This window comes from Panthera uncia, chromosome C2 (assembly GCF_023721935.1).
Source record: "Panthera uncia isolate 11264 chromosome C2, Puncia_PCG_1.0, whole genome shotgun sequence".
Classification (NCBI taxonomy): Eukaryota; Metazoa; Chordata; class Mammalia; order Carnivora; family Felidae; genus Panthera; species Panthera uncia.
Genome location: NC_064810.1, coordinates 122,504,769 through 122,527,565, shown reverse-complemented (window position 1 = coordinate 122,527,565; position 22,797 = coordinate 122,504,769). Strand labels below are relative to the sequence as shown.

At 40.0% G+C, this 22,797-nt stretch overlaps 1 pseudogene; it reads right to left on the bottom strand.

Annotated features, from left to right (window-relative positions):
- Positions 1-8,999: 8,999 nt before the first annotated feature.
- LOC125922142 (gametocyte-specific factor 1-like) lies at positions 9,000-9,680 on the bottom strand (annotated as a pseudogene).
- Positions 9,681-22,797: the final 13,117 nt, after the last annotated feature.

Genomic DNA, 22,797 nt, shown 5'->3' with positions numbered 1-22,797 from the left:
CAGGGATACAGTAATTGGCTTCTACTGGCTCTCAGGAGTCAACTATGTGCATCTCTCCCCAACCCCATGTTCAGTGGCATCATGATGATGGCTTAAAATCAGTCAGCCACAGTGGGAAAACTTACACCAAGGAAATCAACAAATGCTACACATCAGCCACCCACTCAAATTGCTTGTTAAATATTTATAAGTATCCTACTGAATGAAAAGAGAGAGAGATTAAAGAGATTATGGTATTGGGAAGAGAATTACTAAAATTACCAAAATTACTCTGTTTAATTAAGAAAACTAAAAAAAAAAAAAAACACATAACATATAAGGAAGTTGAGGGATTAGAGAAATCTATTGATACACACAAAATTCAGGTCACCTGTAGTTATCTGGGGAGGGAGATGCAGTCAGGAAAGACACATGCAGGGCTCCTAAGGTACTGATGATGTTGTATTTATTAACTGTGGTAGGTACATGAGTGTTCATTTTATTTTCATTCTTTAAACGTACAGCTATGTTTTACACACTTTTTTGCAGGTATGGTACACTTTTAGATAATCCTGAAGTTGGTTTACAATTTTTTAGACTACTATATAGACTCAATTGTTTTATCAGGCATTGATATCATGAATGGTTAAGAACCTGAGCTTTGGAGGCAGACTCAAGGTCCAAACTTGAATATTCTGATATTAGTTTCATGACATTATACAAAGTATCTTTCATTTCACAAATATTTGCTAAGTACCTATCATATTCCAGATATCAGCCTATGTATTGGGGATATAATGATTCAGAAGACAGATGGGCCAGAATCACAGATACTGTTTTCTGTTGTTATACATCTTACACTTTAACCTCTATGACCTTCAGTTTTGTTTGTTTGCTTGTTTTTTAAGTAGGCTCCACACCCAGCATGGAGCCCAGCACAGGACTTGAACTCTCGACCCTGAGATCAAGAGTCAGACACTTAACCAACTGAGCCACCCAGGCACCCCTATGACCCTCAGTTCTTACCAAGGACTTGGAATTGGTGACGATTATGCAGATGTTAGCATAGGGTATGACACTTGGTAAATGCTCCATCAGTGGTGGTTATTTTACAATTAACATGTAAGAGAAGTAAAATTATCCTTCATTTATCTGGTAACGCTTAGAAAGATGTTGCATGTAAACGAATTTTTCTAGAATTTAATTCCTTGTTGTCTTGAATTTTTTTAAACTAAGGTATAATGTACATATAGTAAGTCCATAAGTCCTAATTAATGAATCAATAACTTTTATATCATTAAACGCCCATGTAACTACCATCTACTTCAAGATAGAAAATATTTCCAGAAATGTTCCACAGAAATGCCTAGAACTTTTTTATTTCAGACATTTTTATGGCTAAATTTCTGAAAACTCTGACATGCTTTTTTGTCTTCAGGAAGGGAGGACCAAAACATAACTTAACTGTATCTTGCTGACTATTCCCAAGGGGTGATATGATTTCCTGTGTTCTTTCTTTTCTTCCTTTCTCTTCGGTATCTCTTTTAGATATACAAATATAACATGAGGTTGGATAAGTTTATGTCTGAGTTTTGGTCTTTTCTAGCTGAGGCCTTTTTTTTAAAGGTCCACACTTTCTTAATGTACATTATTTTTAATTTATGGTAGAGTCATACATAAGTTACTGATAACTATATGTTAAATAAGAATCATACTGGCACTAAAGCAAACAAAGCTCAGTGAAGGGCTTTTTAGTGACAAGACCTTAGGACAGCCATGTCAGGATTTGAAAGAGATGTTGTTTGCTTTTGACAATTTTTTTTCTCTTCCATGAGTTTCACCTATTTTGGACCTGACGTAGAGTGCTCTTACACTTGATTTATTTATCCAAGTAGCATCCTTTCAAGACTGGTAGTAATTTGATTCCTTATTGTGGATGAGAAAGGAGGCACAGTATGTAAAGGTCAACCTCATCCCAGGACAACTATCGTAGTCCAGGCCTTGCCCTCCCCAGTATTTGAGGTTTCAGAAATATTTCTTGTCACTTCTTTAGGAACCAAGTAAATCTGAGAGTTGACGATTATCTGAACAGGGAGGTAATCCCAGCAATTGCTTCCTTAGGGTGAACTGTATGGTCCAATACAGGTACTCCAGATTGACCACTTGATCTTGACTCACTTCCTGCTGTTTGGTGGTCATGGATAATTCAAGACTTCAGATCACATTAGGGAATGAATTACTGGAGTGGGATAAACGTAATCTGTATGCAACACAAATTCATGGGTGGTGCCAACTGCCCACATGTGTCCCCCAAGGCCTTTTGCACAGATTCAGCCTAGCAAATTCATTTAATTCTTAAACAGAAACTGAATGAATAAAGGACTATTGAGGCTACACCTTTGGAAGTGTATGGATCTCACATCCATCCAACTAATCATCCATCCATCCATCCATCCATCCATACATCCATCCATACATCCATTGACAGCTTGCTGTGTGTTGACTGTGCAGGGAGCTGCATGTAACTTCCAAGAACCCCTGGCTCATCCCTGCCTGCCACCTCTGAATGAATGTACTTTCTTGGCTTCATTTTATTTCTCTTTTCTCAGAGACCCATCATCTCCATGCAGTGTGGACCCAGTTTAATCTTGGCTTGGAAATAAACTCATTTTTCTCCCCATTTATAGAGAGGATTCTCCACAAGAGAGAGAGGCGGTGTTGCTCGGTGGGCCGTAAGGGAGAGATCACTGCACTGCCTAAGATGGCTTTTCTCCCCTCTGCAGACTCTGAGAGTCCCACTTGGACTCCAGAGTCCCATTGAGAGCATGACAGCAATGTTTATGTGCAATTCTAATGCTGGTTTTAGCAGCATAAGTGCTTTTTAATGCATAGCATTACAGCGAGTGGGTCCTATTCTCTCAGCCTCTGAATAGCTGTCTAGAGGGGCGTAATTCCCAGCTCTGCCTCCAAGCACTGTTATTTACAAGCTCAGTTACACGTTCACGTCAAGTGTGGTGAAAGCCAGGATGGAGATGGGCTGAGTTTAAAGCAATTTGGCAAGTCTTTATTCCCTGCATAATCACTCAGATTCCTCAGCCGCCCTTGACCACAGCTTCCTGTTCACATATGTCAAAGGGAACCTGGGAGTTTAGGGAGATCGACTGCAGAAGTAAAATTTCTTCCTTCTGCCTGACTCCCTCTGAGGTTCCCCTACCAACCTCTTAGTTACCCTTTAGAGCTACACTGAAATTAAGATTCCCAGTCCAAATCTGTCCACTGCTCTCTATCTCCACAGCTTCACCCTGTCCTAAATCCTTCAAGTATCCAAACTAAACTTGCCTCCCCTTTCCATCCCCCAATCTAGCCTTCACCCTGCAACCAGACTGTTTTTTGTTTCTTTAAGTGCAAATCAACTCTTGTCACTAGGCTGCTGAAAAATCTTCAATGACTTTCCATCAAGCTCAGAATAAAATTTACCACATATACCTCATCTCATGTTCTGTCTCACTCACTACAATCCGGTCACACTGGCCTGGCCTCCTGACTAGTCCTCAAACACACCACATTTAGTTCTACCTCAGGGCCTTTGCACATTCTGCTACTTCTGCCTTTCCCATAGCTGCCTCTTCATTGTTCAGGTCTGAGCTCAAACCTCATTTCTTTAAGAAGGATTTCCTTGAACACACAGTCTAAATAATCATTTCTTCCTCCCAGTTACTCTCTAAACCATTGTCTTTTATGTTCCTCAAAGCAATCAACATCTTAGGAAATAATCCTATTTATTCAATTGGTTATGTATTTTTCTATCTATTCCATTAGAATATAAAATCTATGAGAACAGGAACATTGAGTGTCATCATCACCATGTCTTGGCACCTAGTAGGTGCGTAAGTGTTTATTGAAGGAACACATTTTCTCAACAAAGTATTAAGGAATGGAATCTGCCTTGTTGTTATTGCCATCCCTGTTACATATACCTCTAGCTCCTGCCTTTTCTATATAGTCATCTTAGGACAAAGGAAATTGGGCCAGTATGATTTTTTTCATGTTTCCTTTTATAATGTTATTTGTTTAATCAAAGTTTGCATGCCCAAAATTTAAAGTGTTAACTAGTTCTATAAGGTATTTATTTTAAAAAAAATTCCAGGTCCCTTCTCCATCTTTCTTTCCTCTTTCCACTTTCTCTTATTTTAGCTGATTATCTTAGGATTTACCCCATTGTTTCTAAATAACATCTCTCAAGTGTTGATTTATGAAATTTTCTGTTTTAGGCATTATTGGTTGACTTCCCTCTCACAAAGATGATGATTTGTTGACCTTTCTATGAGAGATGGGGATTCAGATCCCTTTCCTACTTTCTGGCCAATTGTATACAAGCTCCCTCCTCATCCCTGAACTTCCCCTTAGAATTAGTCTTAGTTTGGTTAGATTAATATTCTGTGCGGTCATTATTATAATGGTTTAAATACTGTCATAGCCAAGCCATATAGTAACATAGGAATATATTTCCTTTCCTGCACAACCACTGGTCACCAAGCGTCTGCCCAGATGTTCCCATCTAGGATCTATTTGCCTCTGCCCTGCAGGAGCCTTTGCCAGAGAACCAGAGATTCCTCCTCCAACTTCAGAATTGTGACTCAACTTAGAGAGTCCTTTGGAAAACAGAAGCAGAAAACTCTGCTAAAGTCAGTTTCCTATGCCTTAACATCTTGACTCATTCAAATCATTGAAAGTGGTAAAGTGGGCGTGCTCTTTTGGCTGTCTCATGTGTCCATATCATGGCACTGTCACGCAGCATCCCTTTCTGGGGGGCTCTTCTCTGTGGAAGCCTGAGGTTTACTGATGGACACCATGTTATAGGCTGTTCTATAAACTGAATTGTGCTCCTCAACCTCAACTTCATAGCCTGAAGCCTTAACCCCCAATGTGACTGTTTTTGGACATAGGGCCTTTAAAGAGGTAATAAAGGTTAAATGAGGCAGGAGGGTGGGTGTTTTTATAAGAAGAAGAAGGAGACACCAGAGATGCCCAAGCACAGGAAAGGTCATGTGAAGACACAGGAAGATGGCTATCTACAAGCCATGGAGAGAGGCCTCAGGAGAAAGCAAACCTACCAGCACATTGATCTTAGATTTCTAACCTCCGAAACTGTAAGAAAATAAATTTCTGTTGTTTAAGCAACACAGTGTGTGGTATTTTATTATGGCAGCCTGCACTGACTGATACACTTTGTGAAGTTTGTAGTGTTTTGGAGCTAAGAAGGGCTCACTCTGGTAGAGAGGGGCATCTAACCCTGCCCAATTTGCCCAGCGCTTACAACTTCTCCAACAGCCCCAAGCCCTTTTGGGGCCATATTTGGTGTACGTGCATGCTGTGTGTGGACTTTAGAATCCCGTTCTTACTGACCTACATGCTACTCAACTGCTTTTTCTGCAAAGGTGCAAATATTTCATTTTTAGGATTCATCTTGATTCCTAAGGATTTACATGCTGAGTTACTTGAAGTTAAAAGAAGCCAGAATTTGTGTGGACTTCATGCCTCCACCCAGGTTGGAATTTACAGCGTTATAAAGGCTTTTCATGGTCTTTGTAAAGTTTTAAAACTGTTAAATTTTAACTTTAACAACTCAGGTTGTAGGTTGATAGAGACACCCTATATGTATTCTCATAATGAGCAATGAATTTTCTTCTGGAAATGGATAGAAGCTTATTTCTGCTGGCTGCGGGTTCATCTTCTTTTCTAAGGAAGCCATTTTTCATTTGTCATAGGACTCGAAATTTTAAAAAATTGTCTGCAGTTGTATAGCATAGCTGTCTTAATCACAAATAAATTGGCTTCTGAATGCCATTTACATATTTTTCTCATACCTCAGCTTGAGTTGATTTTTATTATTTGCTTTATTTTTATCAATGTAATACACACATGGTTTTTAAAATTGCATTTTAGAAAGAGGGAAAACAATGGTCCTTTATCCTATCCCTTCCCATCCCCATTCCTGCTCCCCAGATGCCAGCATTTTTAACTTTTTAAAGCTGTTTCTTCTGTTGGTTGTTTCTATAGTTCCAGATAATGTGCTTCTACTACTATTTCCTGATTTATCCACTGTTGACATTATCTATCGATTATGGTGTTAAGATTAATAGCTCTTTAACTCTCTTAGGCTGTCCCCTCCTCACCTGTCCACATCCTCCTAATATAGTTATTTCACTATTTTTGTTAAATCCATAATCGGTAGTTTACAGCATTATGACACAGTAAATATGTCCTCTGCAAAGCAAAGGAATGCGTCGTGACTACATTTTCTCCCTTCATCGTTTTTTTGTTTTGTCTGATGTCTCTAATTGCCTTCCTAATTTCTTGCTGTTTTTCTGGCATCAACATACTCACGTGATTTCCGAACGTTTCATCATGTTGGGCGTTGTATGGAGTCCCCTTTTTCCTGAAGTTCCCCTACTCAGAATCTTCCCTCCAATGGGCACCAGTTACTGTCTGGTCCTGCAGCCCGGTGCTCTCCTGGAATGTTCCTCCATGGCCCTGCAGGGTTGACTATACTCTTCCCACATCCGGTTACTTCCTTTTCTGGTTTCATGCCTGGTTCTACTCAACCACATCCTAAGACAAGAAGTTGTCTGTATATTTGCATGTATGAAATGTTTTCATTTTCTCCTCATTTTGACGGATCATTTAATTGAATTATAATCCTAGATTGAAAATTATTTTCCCTCACCATTTTGAAGACACCGTACCACTGTCATTTAGTGTACAATACCCACTATTGAGAAGTTTGATGCCATTCTGATTCTCATTTTTTGTAGAGGTTCTTTTTCTTTCTGCTCCATAAATTTTTAGGGTTGTCTTTTATCCCTAGGATTCTGAAATTTCATGATAATATGCCTTAATGTAAGCTGTTTTTAAATTAATTATTTTAGGTACCTGGTGCAACTTTAAGAGTCTCTACTTTCATCCTTCAGCTCTGGAATATTTTCTTGCATTTAAAATAAATAACCTACTCTTCTCTGCTCTCTCTGGGTTCCCGCTCAGAACAACTATGGGTCAAAGGTTGGGCCTCCTGGATTATATCTTCTATGGTTCTTATTTTCACCTATTTCCCCTCTCCTTTTCAGGGAATTTTCTCCATTTTATCTTCTAACATCTATTGCCTTTGTATTTTTGGCAATATTTTTTATTTCCAAGACCTCACTCTTGTTCTCTTAAACTTCCTTTTCTTCATGGCCATCTTCCCCTACATTTTTGAGGAAACTGATTAGAATACCAGTTTGGATACCAAACTGTTTTTGTTTGGTTGTATTTTTTTGGTTATTGTTTTAGTTTTAAATTCTCTGAGTAATCCATCTTGCTCAAATTTAGTCTTCCTTTTAGACACATTATTTTTTTCCTGCTTGAAGCCTTCTTCAAATTTCTGGTGACTCCCCATCATCTGTTCATACTTATGGGTGATGAAAGGATAATTGGAAGCAAGGATCATCTGGTCATGGTCTGTGCTCCAGGCAGGGCTGCTGAGACAGCCCTAAGTGTCACTGCATAGGGCCATCTAGAGAGAAACCTCTTATCCTCAGTGAGGTAAACATCTCATTACTGACATTCTGCAAGTAAGGTGGTGGGTGATGGGTGACTGGGGTTCACTGGTATATACTCATTTTGGGGGTTAATTTCTTGTCTTTGGCCCTACCTCACCTCATGGCAACCCAGTCCCACTCTGGGGTTCTTTGGACAAAATGGCTCTCTGATTTATGCACACTTCAGACTGTGTCTTCTCTATTTACTTCCCAGCATCCAAAAACGTACTGAAATCTCTTGTCACTAATATCTTCATCAATCTCTTTGTCCTTGTAGCTTAATGTATTATATTCCTTTAGGTGGGGTCTTAGAGGAAGAGTACATAATTCCTCACCTTTAATCAAAGGCAGCTTGAAGTATTAATGTTTTGAAATACATAGTAATTGTACAAGTCCATTTCTATTAAAAGTCTAGAATAAGCAAATCCACACAGACTGAAAGCAGATTAGTAGTTACCACAGGCTGGGGGAAGGCAGAAAGGGAGTAGTGACTGCTCAGTGACTATGGAGCTACTTCTGGGAGTGATGGAAAGTTCTGGAACTAGACAGTGGTGATGGTTGCATGACACTATGAATGTACCTAACGCCACTAAATTATACTCTTAAATTGCTAAAATGGAAATTTTATGTTACATGTATTTTATCATAATAAAAAAATACATAGTAAAAATAAGTAGTTACCATGAATAACTACAAAGATTTTTACAGAGTGTATTCAGACTGTGCTTCCATAGAATCCTGGTGCTCTATGATTAGTGCTAATGTGGAAACTGAATAATAGCCTGTCCCATTCATATTTGAAAAAAATCAATTCCTGAGTAGAATATTCTCAATTTCGAGTTTTCTTCCCACACATTTTTCTTTAACTTTTGGCACTGATGCCTCTTATCTATCCTAAGGCCAAATAAAATATTTTCTCTTATTTACTGTAAAAATAAATATAAAGAATAATTTCAAGTTGAAAATATAAGTACCCCTTGTAGTCCTACAAAGAAACTAAACCATCCCTAATTTTCTTCTTTTTCATTTATTTAGAAAATACAATACTCAATTGTAAGTAAACAAAAAAAGCAGCTTTATATGAAGAGTTATTGTACAACTATGAACTATTTCATTAGTTAGCTCAGAAATGCAAAGAGCATCTTAGCTACTGAGCAGCATTGGGTGTTTGGAAGAAACAGGCCCACAAAGCTAAAGTGACCTTGTCATCCTAGGCATCCTGGGATGAGGACCCTATGGCCTTGACCAGAGGCCAACACCCCTTCCCGGTGACCCCTCTGACCAGTCCCACAAGCGCTGTCTTTAGGTCACCCTCATGCTGGCTTAAAACCAGCTAATGTTGACAGAGCACTTAGTATACTAAGAGCTTTATAAGGACTATCTTTTTGATAGTCCTTTTTTTTTTTCCAGTTTGAAAGTCACAGTTTATCTTTCTACAATTAGATTAGGAGAAAAAAAAAATGAAGAACCCATTGGTAGCAGGAAGAAGCAAGAGTCTTCTAGGATCTGGCATTTGATGAGATAGATATTCACTTACTGTGCATTTCCATTGTTTTTCCATGGCAGAACATACGGCAGAGACTTGGGAACACGCATGCCTGAAGCCAGGTTACTCTTATGTTCCATAACTATGTTGCTTGCAGGGCTGTTGTTGCCACAGTAGTTGGCTGTGCCCCAGACAAATGGGGTGATCTGTTCCCACAGATCTTTATCCCAGTCTTCATTGAAAGGAGGGCACTGCCAGGTGCTCTCAGCCAGAGTCTCTTGTCCAAGGTTCCTGGTTTGGTTGACAACATCCTGCTCAATACAACTTTTATCACCACAGCTTGAGATACATGGTGGCTTATTTCGGCCCGAGGAACCTGGTGGCGAGCAATGAAGGGACAAGTAGCCAATTTGTTTGCAACATCAGGATGATTCTTTCTGCACTTGATAAGATGATAAGGAAACCTGCAGGCCCTGATCTGGTGGTTTTTATCATAGGGGCATTGTAATAGCTTTTCAGGGTCCAGGGAATCGACGTAAGTTTCTTCCATGTTGGAAATGATGGAGCTGAATCCAAGTGCTGGTCGAGACATGCTCTTCCCACAGTCGCTTTCTCCCCACCTCCAGGCCCCAGCAACGCTCGCTTCCGTCCCCCCTATCTTTTTAAATTTATTTTTTATTGTCAAAACCATCAGAGTTTAATAAAAAAATGACTCTACCAGTTCATCTTAACAAGTGATTAGCCATGATAGTCAAAGTGTATACACAAAGCAGTAATCTTGTTAATCATTAATGCTCTTTTCTCCTGAGATGATGAATCATTAACTTCTGGATACTCATCTTTAAAGAGAAGGCTCCATTACTATATACGAACTGTAAAATAACATGTGAAAAAAGGAGATTCCACTCAAGTGGGTAGCAAAAGGGATTCAGAATACAATTCACTTTGGATGATCAATCCTAGAGTTCTATGAAAATGAAGATCAAATGCACATCATTAAGAGTCTCCAGCGTAGAAAGTCAATCTCCCATCCAGGCTTCCTACTTATATGTCCTCTTTGCAAGCCTTTCCCAGATGTTCCCAAAGTGATGTCTCAATATACCTGTCATGGTCTGTAGACAAGAAGCATCCTATTGTCTTCCTGGATCTCCCAGTCACTGGAAAAAGTTGCCAGGTGCTGCCCTTGAGAACAATTTGAAAACTGGAAAAGGTTAGAAAACATCCTTCTGTTCTCTTGAGTGTCTGGAAAGATGGCATCTTGGAAATTGACTCTGTGAGGCAAGAGGTTATAATTTTCATCTATCCTGAGGAAGAAGAAATAGGAGCAGTCCTGGACCATGGTGGCAATGTTCCCATTCTACAGATGAGAAAACTGAGGCTTGGAGATGTCAAGTAACTTGCTCAAAGCTGCATAGGTTGTAAGTTGCAGAGCCTGAAGGCAAACCCAAGCAGCTTGCTCTAAAGTCTGCTCTTGTAGCCATTAGGTACTATCTTCCCTTTTGCAAAGTAGAATTATCCCATTTCAGGCCCTCTGGTACAGGCCCTCTGTACAGTTAAGAAATGCTAAAACAAACCACCACCAACAACAACAACAAAAAAAAAAAACAACACAAAAAAAACCTCTGGAGGAGCAGTTGTCAGAACACCCCAATTTTTCTTGTAATGTCACCTTTATGTATGGTGTCAACAAAATAGAATTGTCAAGAGGAGAGGGAGCCCAGACAAGCAGAACTCAGCAGGAGGAACTCATTGCTCATGGGAGCAGTGGTCTGGTGACCTTCGGGTCAGTCCTCCCTGGCCCTACAAAGATGGAGCTGTTGCAGGGTTGCCACCATCTGCCTAGGTATGCTGAGGCTGCTAATCCAGGTCAGCTGGCCTCAGACTCCTGTGATAGGACCTAAGGGGTCAGTGAGGGACTGGCTACCTCAGAGCATGTGTGAAGGGCTGTCCTGGCCAAGGTGCAAGTGATAGACTTTTCACAAGTCTGGAGAGAAGTCCAGCTACTCCTCATACCCTCTTCACAGGTATTGGAAGAAAACTCTAGAATCTTCCCCTGGATTATCTCTATATATAATGGTTCAAAATGAATTACTGATGATCAACATTTAACTTCAATCTAAAAATATAAGAAATATATTTACCCTTTTAATTTATGGGTTGACACTGGCACCCTCGCTGGTCCACTTATCACAGGGTTGTCATAAAGGGTTCTCCTGGTTCCCTGATGGAAGCAAGTGAATGCCCCATGGGGCCCTCACTTATCAGACACATCAACTGTGTTATGTGATCAAATGATCCTAATTAAATAGAAGTATGGGCTGCATCATCATTACTAACAATGTAAGCACATGTGAGCAGTGAGAAATAACAGGGTCAATGGCAAGCTCAACAGCAGCCCAAGCTCAACAGCAGCTATCATACCAGGTCAAAACAGTGGCAAAGTAGTCAGATCTGACAAGAAATTGGCACTAAAAATAAAGTTGAAAAAGACTATAGTAATAATTTTATACTCATTATCATTTAAAATGAACCTGACTCTAGGAATATATTATAACTTTAGCTGGTACCTAATGGTAAAACTATCATATTAGCCAAAATTGTACCTATAATTTCTTCAGTGGTGTTTAAAGTTTTGGGAGACATGATGTCAAGCTATCTGAAATTTCACTGGACTAGATAAAAATCAAAAGGCTCCTTTTTGACGTTTCTTAATACAGAAGTATTTCGAGTAAATGAACAAATATTTAAAGGTGCAGGCTCAAATTTTTTAATTGATAGAGATGAATTAAAGGGGAGTTTGGAGATCTCAGCTCAGCTGGAATATGCCCTAAATCCTTAACAAGAAACACAACAGCATTTCTCCCCTGATAGTGGCCCACTTATGGCAGTCCTGCCCCTCCTGGGTCATACACACACACATTCACACTCTCTCACACACATACATGCTCGCTCTCTCTCTCACAAACTCATATCAACAAGCTCACATACTCTCTCACACACACACACACACACACACACACACTTTCTCACACACTCACACATGCTCACATACATACAATCTCATACACACTCTCACACACTTTCTCATACACACCCTCTCACACACTCACATACAAACTCACCCACACTCCTATACACACTCTCTCACACCCTCTCACTTTCTCGCACACCCTCATACACTCTCATGTACACACACACACTCTCACATACTCTCACACACTCACATACACACTCTCAAAACTCTCTCTCACACATATACTCACATTCATTCTTCTCTGAACATATTTCTCCCTAAACTTGCACATGTACCACTTTCCTCACTCCTGATATGCAATTTTATCTTAACAATACTATTATTCCAAACCCTTTTAATAAAGGAACTAGAAAAATATTTATCAAAAACTCCCACAGATAGCACAAAAAAGAAATACAGACTAATCATTCTACAGATGGTGATACACAATTCTGAAATAAAATATTAGCAAATAAAATATAGTAGTTCTTTAAATAAAAAAGTAGAATTCATTCAAGAATGTAATAAGGGTTAAATATTAGGAAAGTTTTTCATATAATTCATTATATTAGCAAGTCAAATGATGAAAACAAAGTGATCATCTCAATAGATATAAAGAAACCATTTGGTAAAATTCAATATAAATTACAATAAAAATTCCAAGGAAACAGAAATTTTAACTTGATATGTTTGCATGTGTATACAGGTAAACATGTACACACACACATATGCTGATATATATGTGCAAGATTAATACATAATTCAAAAGCCAGAATTATGCTTAATGTTAAAGCACTAGAAGACTTCCCATTGGACTAAACACAGTATCATGGTTTTAGGTTATGTGGAAAATCCAACAGAATCAACTGAAAACTATTAGAAACAGTAAGAGAATTTATTAACATAAATGGCTGCAAATTTAACATAAAAATGCGTTTTCCTGTATTCAAGTAATAACCAATTAGAAAAGATATTAAAGTGAAAACATCCCATTTAATATCGCAACCAAAAATAATCCTTCTACTCCCATCCCCCCAAAAAGGAATAAATTTTGAAATAACTGTAAAAAGACCACTATGAGGAAAAATTTCTACTCGCTTCTGAAGAAAAACAACAACAAATATTTTAATAGAAAGGAATGCTTTCCTAGTGAATGGCAAGATTAATGAATGAAGTTAATTCCTCCACATGGATCTCTACATTCTGTGTTATGCCAGTCAAAAATCTGCATCATTTTTTATTTAATAAATCATATTTAAGTTTACCTATAAATTAAATAAGGCGGGATAGCCATAAAATCTTTGAAAAAGGAGGAGTAATGGAGGAGACTAACTCAACTACATATTAAAATACATAATCAAGCTACAGTAATCAAAACTTGATAGGATTACGGGCACCTGGGTGGCTCAGTCAGTTGAGTTTCTGACTCTTGATATCAGCTCAGGTCTTGATCTCAAGGTCCTAAGTTCAAGCCCCACACTGGGCTCTGTGCTGGGCATGGAGCCTACTTAAAAACAAAAAAACAAAACTTGCATAGGATTAAATAGAAAATTTAATGGAACAGAGCAGAGAATTGGGGGGAAAAAAGATCCAATACATGTGGGAGTTTTGTACATGGTAAGAGTAGCATTTTGACTCAGCAAGAAAAAAGATGGATTATTCAATAAACAGTGTTGGGACAACTGGCTAGCTGTTTGGGAAAAAATAAAACCTGATATCTATTTCATTCCTTACATTAACTTGAATTCCGGATGGGGCAAAGATTTAAATTTCAAAAAGATAAAACCATAAAAGCACAAGAAGGAAATTTTTTATAGACAGAAGCCCTCTCTAAGCATGGCACAAAACCTATAAACCATGATGGGAAAGATTAATAAGGTGAACTATACACATTTTAAAGCCTCTAAAGTTAGCAGTAGCTACTAAAATTTAAAACAAGCATACACTTTGACTTAGAAATTACATTTCTAGGAATTTATCCTATATCTATACTCAGAAAATGTGGGGGAAGAAAGGAAAGAAAAAGAAACAAAAGAGAACCATATGTGTAAGGATGCTCATTGCAAGATTATTTACAATAGCAAAAGAACCCCTGCAACAATCTAAACATCCATCAATAGGGGACCAATTAAGTAAAATATAGTACTAACAAAGGATGAGCCACATGTAATCACTAAAAAGAACATGGTGAGTCTATAAATGCTACTCTGGAAAGCAAGCCAAAATGCAATTCATTGAAAGGAAGCAAGATACAGATCACAAAAAGGTCATTATGCACACAAGTGTTAACACGAGCATCTATAGTACTTTGTAATGTATAAAAACTTTTTATCTATTATCTATCAATTACATCTCCTTTCTCCCCAGATCACAGCCTCTTTCTCTACCAGCTTTTTCCTCTCAGCAGGTAGACCGTGTTCCAGAGCATTCTCCGGCCCTTTTAATGGCATGGTACAGAGAGATGACAGTGTATGCATGACATACTGAGGATGATTAGATGAGGTTGCACATGCCAGAAGCACCCTGTGGTGGGGGAGCTCCACCCCAAGCTGGGGTGGAGGGGAGCAGTGATCAGTATAGGTATACTATAGCCCAGTATGCTGGTATACTGTGTGGGAGCATTTCCTCAAGAATCCTGGCAGCTCAAGCCTTGAGTTGTAGATATAAGGGACTGGTTTGTGGGGGAAGGTCAAAGGGGAATCTTGTCCTGACACATTCTGGGTCAGTGGAAAGACAGGGCAGCATCAAAGGAGGAGTTGAAGGGAGGGATCTGAGGGCTTGCGCCCAGCCAGGCAGGTTCCAGACCTTGGGAAGATATGCCAGCTGTATCCCTTTCCAGGGATTGCAGACAGGATGATGCTTGGGGGCTATTAGGTTTTGTCCTAAGATGAGCAAGTTCTGCCAAGGTGAAGTACGGAAAAAGTGGTACACATGGAGCTATACAGACAGAGGTGGGACTTCCAGCTGCGCTACTTTCTAGTTATGTGACCTTGGGCAAGTTTCATCATGTCTCTAGACAAAGTGATCTCATCTGGGAAATTAGGTTAGTAACTAACTTGCAGGGAGCAGGAGAAGGAAACAAATGTGTGTTGCTTTTGCTTCGAGCATGGAATCCTCTTTTATTTTTGTAACAATCCTGCCTTCAAGACAACACTTACAAGTAGGTATATCAAATTTCATGGGTGCTAAGAAGGTTCCTTAATCCCTCCAAATCTCCTCACATGTCCATATGATCACTAATGCCTAAAACTTCTTCAATCCACAGAAAAGTCTCATTTCTCTCTGTCTTTTCCTCCTTCCCAGTGACCCTCCCTCCCCTTCTCCTCCCTCTAATTACAGAGAAAGAGTATAATATGCAAGTGTCTGGAAGGAGAAACAACATACTGAGTCCCACTCTCCATCAAATGGAAGTAGTCATTACACAACATGACAAATGACGACTTCACATTGTTTTCCAGGTTTTGGTGAAGCAGGCAAAGCGTACCTGATCTGACCTCAGGCTGAATCTAAAACCCAGAAGGTAATATCTGCCTTTAGCAGAGAAATTCAAAACAAGGCACCAGGAGCTAAAAATCTCAAGTCCTGGAGAAGAGCTAAATCTCAGGGTCAAGAAACCAGCAAAATTTATTCTCACTCAAGTGAGTTGGGCAACTCTCCAGAGCAGCTGTCCTGTGTGTGGTATTCTGACAATCTAGACTTTCTTCCATCTGAGGCTTGTCCGTCTCAGCTCAGGACCTCCACACCGGCCAGGAATGGAGAGAGCTTGGAAAGACATGAAGGAAGAAGTGACCCATGTCACTTCTCCTAAGAAGAGTGTAACTATTGGAGGTTGGGGGCAGCAGAAATGTCCGGAATTGCTGAAAGGAAAAGAGAACCAGATGCTGGTGGTACCTCCAACTCCAACAGAGGCCAGCTCTGTTGAATCTCAGCAGGGCCCAGGAGTGTGGACAGGGCTAAGCTTTGGCCTGAGGGGCACATGAGGGGGCAACTTCCCTTGACAAACTTTTATGTAGTTCCCACTCCTCCCAGGCTCTGTGTCAGGCATACAGATGTGGAGGGATACAGCCCTGACTTTGGGAAGCTCATACTCCAGAAGCAACTTTGAATCTTAGCATAACATCTAAGTTTATCATATGAGCAGCAAGGCATGTTTCTAATCAGTGCCTCCAGCATCCTGCAGCTGCCAATTCTCAGTATGATCTGAGGAAATTTACCTCAAACCAGAATGCTGGGCTGTGTCTGGCATCAGTTGTTGACCGCCAGGCTCAATATCATGAGCCCATTCACTGCTGCAGCCCAAGTGCTGCTGCCCTAAGCCTAGCTACAGTAGCAGCCAGGGGAGAACAAAATTTCATCAATTGAAGAAGCCAGTGAGAATAGCTATTCAGCATCATTCAGATCTCATAACTCAGGTGGCTGAAACTTTCATCTGTGTTGGCCAGTAGTTCTCAGATTATGGTCCCCAGACCAGCAGCATCAGCATCACGTGGAAACTGGTTACAAACGTTAATTCTCTTAGTTTTGTTGTTTCCTTTGCAGTGAACACTGAACACACTGTGTGTTAGCCAATTTGACAATAAATTATATTTTAAAAATAAAATAAAATGTTACTGTATTTAAAGTGTATAAAAATTGAATATATTTTCATCAAAAACTGTAAATTATGATCAGTATAAGAATAAATATTTTTAATTAAAAAAAAAAAAGAAACGCTAATTCTCAGTCCCCATTCCACACCCACTGAATTTAGAATCTGGGTTTTAACAAGCCCTCAAGGTGATTCTGATGCATGTGCAAGCCGAAGACTTTTTTTTTCTTTTACAGTAATGTCAAATTTACTCTGCTAAATATACAAATTGGATTTGTGTATTTACTGCACAGTAAACAGAAGTTTCTTGAACTGATTGATGGATAGGGTTAAGAATGCTTTTGAGTAGATAGACATACTTGAGAACTATATATCTGGGCAGGAATGTGGAATCTGTTTAATTTCCAGTAAAGGCTCCATACATACCTTCCCAAACATCCATGGTAGAGCCTCCCACTAAATATTTTAGATACTCTGATCCTCCTTTCACTCACCCCCAACTCCCCACCCCCACCATAAAATCCAACATACCTTACTGCTTTGCATGAGGCTAGCATTCAGGCTTTCTCCTATCTGGGTAGGACAAATTTCTTGAAGATGGGAAGAAACATCAAATTAATATTAATATCAAATCAAGCCCCCTCAATAAGAATCACTCTGGTGTGACAGGTTCCATCTCCAGTCCATGCCATCTCCCAATTCAACATATTAATGTTGTGCTGACCTTCCTAACCCTATCTTGCACGATCAGCCAGGTACTATGAATAATAAAACAGACGTAGAACTGGCAGAGAGTAGCACCCCTTCCTTCACCTAGGACTAGGGTCTGAGCCAAACTCTGCTGTGGCATGTCCCTCTGAAGCAAGTTTGGTGCATTTCAGGTTTTCTACTGGGTCGAAAGCAGAGGCTACTAGACTTTCCAGGAAAACCCAGTTACATCATTATTGGATATTTTCTTGTCCTTCACATGCACACACAAAATGTATTCAGACCAAAGCTTTCAAAGACAGGGAGAGTTCCACTTGATAATGAGGAGCATTGCTTCATGATTTCCCCATTGGTCAAGTGCCTGAGTAAGTGTGACACAACTTCCAGTAAAAAGACCTCATTCCTACTTTCTCTGCTACCCCAGTGAAGACTTAGGGATTCCTAAGAGAATACAGCTTGGGAAAAGTAAGCTGTAGAGGTAATAAGAATTCCCCTACAAATCTTCCTGTGTGATGGGGCAAGTTATCTAACTTGTCTGCATGTCAGTTTCCTCATCTGTAATATGGGAATAGTATTAGGAACTCGAAGCAGTTTGACATATAAGTTGTTGCTTAATGAGTAACTGTTGACTGAGAAAAAGAATAAGAAGTAAGGGATAAACAATGCCAGCTACAACACAGAGTCACAAGGCTTAGACTTACACAGCCAGGGGATAAGTCTTAGAGGTCTGACAGTTCACACAGCCCTTCATTCCAGACTGCATCTTGGCCAGGATGTCTGAGGGATATGGCTTCTCTTCCTGGTTCTGCTCTATTTTTTACAGCTCCCAATGCCAGAGTCCGCCTTGTCACCCAGAAAGCAGGCAGCTTTTTCGGTTCTCCTCCCCCAGGTTGGGCACAAGGTATGGCCTCAGTCCACAGCTGCACTTGGCCTCCTTGGCTCTCTCATTAATGGTGGGCCCTTACCTTCATTCCAGGCTTCCTTCTCCCTCAAGCCTCTCCTGTTTCTAGGGAATAGCTGGGTTTCCTCCCAACCATCCCCACCTAGCCCTTGCCTTTCACTTTGGGGAGAGTTTTAGGATCTGCATCTAAAACTCTCTATTGAGAGCTCTCAGTAGACACAACTGGTTCTGAGAAAGACACTGAAAATAAATTCTCAGTCTTTAGGACTTTCTTAGTAGTCAAACGCAATTAAATACCCCACTAATAACAAGTAGATTTAACTATTCTTTGAGCTCCACATAGATTAACTCATTTATTCCTCATACCAACAATAGGAGGCAAGGAGTATTATCACCATTATACAGATTAAGGAACAAAGACACTGAGATGTTGCATAACTTGCTCAAATTTATACAACGAATAAATCATAGAGCAGGGCTACAAACCCATGTCTATGACTTTAACCACTGTAATATGGTTGCCTCTTAATGTGCTACTGCATCTTCTCCATCCCTGCATAATTTCAACCTTTGCTGATGGCAAGGAGGCCTATCAATGTATCCAAATCAGTTAGGAACAATGACTGGTGAATCTAAAATGGAACAGGGAAACTGGAAATGTTCAAATTCATGTTATTTTTCAGATTCTCTGAACAACTGGTTCCTGGAAACGTGAAAAGACCACATACTTGGATTTAGAAAGTTCAGGATGTCTTATCTCTATTATGAGTTCTGTTTATTATGTTCTGGGGAAGGTTATGTAAGTGCTCTAGCCTCAGTTTCCTCATCTTTAAAATGGAGATAATAACAGTAACTTGTTGGCCCTCAGTCCAACAATTGGCCTTTTAGTTCTATTCTGTACTGCCAAAGCAGGAAACCTAAAAATCACATTTTTTTTTTCAGCCTCTTATGCTGGCTGCAGGCAGGTTAGTCTCTGCCAACGGCAGACTCTGGAGGGAGATTAAAAGCAACAAGAAAAGAGGGTCATTTTTCTGCTTCTGACTCTGGGAGTGGTTGCAGCAGGCACTTGCTATGGAGGCCCTGGAGGGTAATTATGGGCTGTTGCAAAAATGATAGTGATCATCATAACAGCAGGGTGGGTGTGATGGTGAGAATGATGACTGTAAGACCAGGGGTGGGGAGTCTGTGACTGACTTTTCTTGAGACACTGCAGAAAGAGAATGACATGCTTAGGGCTTTAATAGCTCGTTCTGGTCACAGAACCAGAGCTTCTGTGATGGCCTAAAGGGATCTCTTATCTTTGCAGCCACAGGAGGGATATAGTCCCAAAATTCTACCCCACAGGTTGGAGATTTGCAATGTAATTTCAGTTCATGAGCTCATCAGATTTTATGTGAGAGTTTGAGGATTGACTGGGAAGGAGTGGGTGGGAGCCTGAGAATTGGAATGGGGCCATCTGGATAGACTCATGCAAATCTGAGAAACTCCTGATCCCCCAAGTCCCCTTGTCAATAGGAACACTCCTTCCTCCTCTAGCTGAGAAGACTAGTCTTCCTTTACAAGAAGATCCTTTTTTTTCCCCAGGTTATTTATTTATTTATTTATTTATTTATTATTTATTTATTTAGAGACAGGAGAGAGAGACAGTGCTCCACACTGTCAGTGTAGAGCCTGACTCGGGGCTTGAACTCATGAACTACAAGATCACAACCTGAGTTGACATCAAGAGTTGGACAATTAGCCAACTGAGCCACACAGATGCCCCTCAAGAAGATTCTTCACCCAAAGCAGTTGCCTTAAAAGAGGTTGCAGTTCTCAAGATTCACTCTCTCCAAACTTCATGGCCTCCAGACTTATAACCAATATCAGAGTCAGAGTCTAAGAGCAAAGTGTTCTAAGGGCCAAAGATTAATGTCTGGCCTTGAATGATACAGCTTTATATGCCTAAATAAGTGCAAGATTTTGCACTTGTCACTTATATTGGCAAAACCCTGAGAAATATACGTGGTAATGGATTATAAGACGGTTGGACCAAGTAAGATGAGCAAAATATTGGATTTGGGCCAATTGAGGTGCATACCAGAGATGGATAGCCACTTGAACTTTATATTTCTCCTTTTGGGAAGAGATTGAAAGTATATTGGTTTAGGGGAGCCTGGGTGGCTCAGTCAGTTGAGCATCTGACTTCAGCTCAAGTCAGGATCTCACCATTCATGGGTTTAAGCCCCACGTCGGGCTCTGTGCTGACAGCTCAGAGTCTGGAGCCTGCTTTGGATTCTGTGTCTCCCTCTGTCTCTCTGCCGCTCCCCAAATTGTGCTCTCTCTCTCTCTCTCAAAAATAAATATATTTTTTAAAAGTATATTCATTGTATAAGGGATAGCACATTGTGGTAAATGGAAGCATGAGTTTGTTGATATTGCTGGTGAAAATTTAAAAAAAAGTAGAAAAGTATATACAGATGCTGAGTAGCCAAAAGGGTGGATGTTCCAGATGTTAATCTTGGGCCCTCAGCCTCACACTTGTTCTTTTGTACTCTTCTGTATATGGCCAAGACTAGATGCTTGAAAACTACACTTTCAAAACTCCCTTGTCAGCTGACTTCTGTGAAAAGCCACCAAAGGGAGGCACTGGCCAGAGATCAGAAGATAGGTAGAAGAATGCAGCTCTTTCTCTGCTTCTGGATCTAGGAGTGACCATATTGGGACTGGAGGCTACTGCAGGTGACCATAGTATCCTGAAATAGTGTGGATTGCTGCAGCTGCAACAGCAGGTAACCACAGGTCCCTACAATAGTGACAGTGGTCACTACAGCTGACGCAGTTGCTGTAGCAACAGTGGAGGGTGAGGCATACATGCCTTCTGCTGAGCAGCAGTATTGTGGTTCTACCCAGCACAGGGGTACAGCAGTAAAGCCCCATCAACCTCAGTAGTGAGAACATACCAATGGGCTCTGAGTAGCATCATCTTCCCCTTTTGTTCCTCCAGACCTTACAACTTTTGTAACCCATTTTCTGTAACCAATTTCCTCTATTTGAAATACCTAGGTGGATTTCTATTTTCTTGACTGGACACTGACTGGCACAAGGAGAGAGAAATAGAATTTTCTTCCTTATATGGTTATTGTATCAAAGAAGATAAACATAAAGAGTGCTCAGTACAGCATCTGACCCAAAAAAGTTAACTCTACAGTCTCATATTTAGTTGTTAAACCAAAAGTTGTTAAGCATCAACTTTGTGCTTGGAGATTTTGCTGTGACAAGTCTAGGACATCTGAGGTGGGCACAGAGAAAAGAGAAGAAAGCCATGCTCAAGGAGTCTTTGAGATAAAGATGGGAAATGACAGTTATTAAACTATTGTATATTACCTCCAAACCCTTCTATATGCTGATCTTTGATACTGGTGCTGGAACTCTGGAAAATACAGGTTTTCTCTGTCATAAACGAATGATTCCTGTTAAGTCCTACCAATTGGAGCTCCAGAGGGAGACTGGAAGGCAGGAGGGAGACAGAACTATGTTCCTTCCTTCCTGCTTGCTTGCTTGCTTGCTTCTATCAGGATGCCCCAGCAATGAGTCTTCACTCCAGGAGCAGTAGGTTCCAGTTTCCAGCTTCTTCCAGCCCTCCAGACATAGTCTCAGTACATCCCCGCAGATGCATCAACACTATCCATGCACTATCCTTGTCCTCCACAGTGCTCCTCCCAGCTTCTAGTTTCTAATCACTTAGAGCTCTACCACTGTCTCCTCCTAGCTTTTGGGGTTTGTGGCTTCTTACTGCAGGGTTCCTTGTTGGCCTTTTAAATCCTCCAATTACTGTTTATCTGATTCCTTATATTAAATTCCCTCTGTTAAAATAACTAATGTGGTTCTGTTTTTCTGACTGGACCCTCCTGACACAAGGGACAGTGCATGAGGAATGTCTAGATGGAGAGTTAAGGAATAAATACTGACCCTGAACCACACAGTGCCAATATTTAAGGTTCTCCACAGTTGCAAAAGTCAGGTCTAAACCCTTCTTCCTTAAATGTGAGTGTGTTGGTGATTAAATGAAAGACTCTGAGCTGATTATAGATACTAGGGAACTAATAAAAAAATGAAAAGCTAAAAACTTCATTTCAAACTATAATCATTTTACTTTCCAGTAGTATTAATACATCTCTTCTATTAATATATATTAATGTATGTACATTAATCTAAATCAATATATTTGCATTGTCATGATTATGTTTTTTATGATAATTAATGCATTATCATGGGCAATACTTTATCGGACACTTTTGCTGTAAAACAAACCACCCCAAAACTCAGGGCTTAAAACCACTATTTATGTCATTCATGATTCTGTGGGCTGGCAACTTGTGCTGGGCTCAGTTGCATGATTCTTCTGGTCTCAACTAGACTCATTCATGTATTGCCAGTTGGCTGCCAGTCAAACAGTATGAAAAGAGCTCAAAAATCCATGAGGAAAAGAGATTCAGAATTCCTTTACATTACCTGTAGGTCTCTGAACAGGGTGCATAGGATCCACTGAAAGAGACTGAGCTC